This window comes from Austrofundulus limnaeus, unplaced genomic scaffold (assembly GCF_001266775.1).
Source record: "Austrofundulus limnaeus strain Quisiro unplaced genomic scaffold, Austrofundulus_limnaeus-1.0 Scaffold512, whole genome shotgun sequence".
In the NCBI taxonomy this organism is placed as follows: Eukaryota; Metazoa; Chordata; class Actinopteri; order Cyprinodontiformes; family Rivulidae; genus Austrofundulus; species Austrofundulus limnaeus.
In genome coordinates this window covers 164,846-168,841 of record NW_013952914.1, presented here as the reverse complement: position 1 = coordinate 168,841, position 3,996 = coordinate 164,846, and the positions used below count along the sequence as shown (strand labels likewise).

The following is a 3,996-nucleotide window of genomic DNA, read 5'->3' as shown; positions in this document are numbered from 1 at the left end:
TCTTTAAGGTGTCTCCTACTAATTTCTCCAAAAATCCCAATGGACCCGGGTAAGAGCAGTCGGCTCTTAACAATGCCTTTGTGCATCCACTGACTTATATTTATAACTTATCATTCACAACAGGATCATTTCCACATCAAATGAAAATTGCCAAAGTTATTCCAGTATTTAAAGCTGGGGACAAACAACTTTTCACTAATTACAGGCCAGTATCATTACTCTGCCAGTTCTCTAAAATCCTGGAAAAACTGTTCATTCAAAGGCTTGATGCCTTCATTAAAAAGCATAACACTGTCAGAATGTCATTATGGTTTTAGAGAAAAAAGATCCACATCAATGGCATTGATGCACATGACTGAAAAAATTCTTAATGGTATGGACCTCGAAAACTTTGCTATCTGAGTATTTATTGATTTGAAAAAGGCATTTGATACCATTGATCGTAGTATTTTATTAAGTAAACTGGAAAAATATGGAATTAGGGGAGTGGTGCTAAACTGGCTAAGATGTTATATTCAAAATATGAAATAGTTTGTTCAAATCGGTGATCACAAATCCTTTAAAAAAACATAACTTGTGGGGTCCCGCAGGGATCAGTGTTGGGACCAAAATTATTCATTGTATATGTAAATGAGCTGGTGTGTGAGAGTGAGAGTTTCCGACTAGATATAGTTGGACTCACCTCAATGCACCACTCTGGCTCTGGAACCAGTCTCCCCCAGAGGGGTTGGACACTCTTCCACCCTGGAGTTGTCCATGCTGAGAGGCGCCGAGCAGGAGTGGGCATACGTATTGTCCCCCATCTTGGTGCCTGTATATTGGGGTTCACCCCGGTGAACGTGAGGGTAGCCTCCCTCCGCCTATGGGTGGGGGGATGGGTCCTGACTGTTTTTTGTGCCTATGCGCCTAACAGCAGTTCAGATTACCCACACTTTCTGGAATCCTTGGAGGGGGTGCTGGAGAGTGCTCCGAACGGGGACTCCCTCGTTCTGCTAGGGGACTTCAACGCTCATGTGGGTAGTGACATTGAGACCTGGAGAGGCGTGGTTGGGAGGAACGACTCCCCCGATCTGAACCTGAGCGGTGTTTTGTTATTGTACTTTTGTGCTTGTCATGGATTGTCCATAACGAACACCATGTTCAAACATAAGGGTGTCCATATGTGCTCTTGGCACCAGAACACCCTAGGCCGCAGTTCGATGATCGACTTTGTTGTCGTTTCATCTGATCTGCAGCTGCATGTTTTGGACACTCAGGTGAAGAGAGGGGCGGAGTTGTCAACTGACCACTACCTGGTGGTCAGTCGGCTCCGTTGGTGGGGGAGGATGCTGGTCAGACCTAGCAGACGGAAGGGGCGCAGAGCGTTCCGTCTCTGAGCTGTTTTCCTTTTACAGGAAAATTCAGCATTTTGACAATGAGATTTGTTCATGAGCCAACGAGCAAATCTTATGTCTAGGATCAAGACACCTTCAGTCTTGACCTGAAAATAACCAGCTTTGAAGCTCCATTATTTTGAAACTTCTGGTGAGAAGTTTTATTTTGAAAGAAAAGCCTAGGACGAACTTGACTATCTGATGGACCAGAGCAGATTCCAGAAGACGCAGTGGAGCAAAACTTGGAGGTTTTACTGAAGGAGAGCGGCAGTCCTGACCMGGCTCCACCTCCCCTAGGTGAAGTCTTCCCACACGCTAAACCTGGCGGTCGAACACCAAAAGGTAAAACTGAGTGTTTTGACAAGCGTATCGGAATTGGGGCTGAAGCKTCTGCAGATATCAAGTGTTTGTTCTAGTTTCTCACACTTTGATTAGATAATTGATCATTTTTAGTCTTAAAAKCTAARCCTCCTTTTTTCCTTACTTTTCTTAAGCTTAAAACCTTGCCATATAAGTCATGTGCCTGTAAACATCTGGTTTATCAAGATCTCAAACCTAAAGTTGACTGTTCTTTCTGAGTTGTCATATTTACATTAATCATTACGGACGCATACGTGATTCTTGTTGATGTTTTAGCTCACAAAGTTGTGATTATTCACATTAATTTGTACATAAGTGGTTTATTTTCAATTCAATTCAAAAATACTTTATTGATCCCAGAGGGAAATTAGGTATTTTATTCTGTAAATAAATATAATTTATTTCAGAAGACTTGAACTACTGAGTATGGTAAATTATTGTGTGAATTTGTTTCTCACCTTTACACAGAAAGGTATTTACTCCCTACACAGAAAGAACTCGTGATTTCCTCATAACTTTAAATTTTGAGAAGTGTAGAGCCATAGTTCTCTACAGCGTCTTGACACAATATCTAGATCATATGTTGCTTGTCTAGCAAATGGCTATGTACCAGTTGGGTGGAGGACAGCAAAGGTTGTCTTTCAGCCCAAACCTGGCAAGCCAACATACTGTATAAAGAAGCAAAATCTTTCAGACCCATCAGCTTAATATCTTTCTTGCTGAAGCGAATGGACAGGTTAATAGATCAYCATGTAAGGGATGGTATTTCAATGCTATCATAAGTTCTAAACAACATGCATATCAGGCAGGTCTTTCTACAGAAAAAGCCTTACATGATGTTTTGAGAATAGAACGCAGCCTGGCACGTGGACAATATGCTCTTGGATGCTTCTTGGACATACAGGGGGCWTTTGACAATGTACCTGTGGAAGCTATAGAAAGAGCACTTACCAGCAAAGGTGTGGATGAGACAACTACAAACTGGTTCGATTTCATGCTTCGGACAAGGAAAGCATCTTCAACTCTGGAATACTGTTCAATAATCGTTAATCTCAGACGAGGCTGTCCACAGGGAGGAGTAATCTCACTTGTGTTGACTCCTACCATACCATACCAACTTTATTTAAAAAGCACTTAAACAACCATAGGACCAAAGTGCTGTACAGTCACAGCCAATAAAACACACAACAGTCACAGTACATACTAAAAGCCAAATCCAAAAATGAAAACTAATAAAACAAACACATAAAACCTATTAAAACAAATAAAAATAATCTCAAAACAAACTTAAAATCAACAGCTCGGAGCCAAAAGCCAATGAGAAGAGATGGGTTTTAAGTAGCGTTTTAAAAGCTGACAGGGATGTGGCCTGTCTGATGCCCAAAGGTTGGTTGTTTCACATTTTAGGGGCAGCAGTGGAGAAGGCACAATCCCCTCTAAGCTTACGTTTCGTTTTTGGGATTGTTAGGAGCAGCTGGTCTGCTGACCTGAGAGAACGGGAGGACTCCTGGTTYTCAACAGTCTAGTAAGTGAGTTGAATAGATCTAGYCTCCACAGACTRATATTAACCCGGTTCCATAAAGTGAACCTGATTTACCAGCACTAGTCTTGTGGTATTTGACTYTACTTTTKTTTTAATGCATACCTGRGTGTTAACRATATTTTCCACTGATWGAGAGGGAAATTACTGCAGTAAAGCGGCTATACTTTCATGTCCACATAAATATTATTACAGGCTTTTTAGAAGTGATAGTTTTCAGTGCAGTGTCACTAGTGATTTAGTTTTCTCTGTACTCTTGTACAACTTGGGMATCGATGTTTGGACAAAATATTTGCGACCTATCATCAAAGCAGGTATCCAGCTTTTTGACCATATCTCTGAAATCTATTTCTACAGTGTATAATGGAAACATGTCGTGACATCCAGTTTTTGGTACGAAATGGTATACCACCAGGCTTTCCATATCATCATCATCATCATCATCATCGTTTATTTATYAAGCACAATAAAAACCAAAGTGCTGTACAGGAGCATAAAATAAAAACAATGAACAAAGTACAGTAATAAAATGAACAATAAAATCAAACAAAACAGCAAAGGCTGGTCTAGTGATCATGCTCTTCAGACTCAAATGCCTGTTTAAACAGAATGACAGTCAACAACTGCCAACTTCAACAAATTTACAAGCAAACTGTATTAAACGCATCTTGTGCAGCTAAATGTTTTACACGTCATTTATTAATCAGTTAAATTACATTTTTG

The 3,996-nt window shown here is 40.5% G+C and overlaps 1 protein-coding gene across 1 annotated transcript in view; it reads left to right on the top strand.

Annotated features, from left to right (window-relative positions):
* LOC106530350 (zinc-binding protein A33) overlaps nucleotides 1-3,996 on the top strand; it is a 9,992-nt gene that overhangs the window by 5,105 nt on the left and 891 nt on the right. The gene's annotated exons all lie outside the window — the stretch shown is intronic.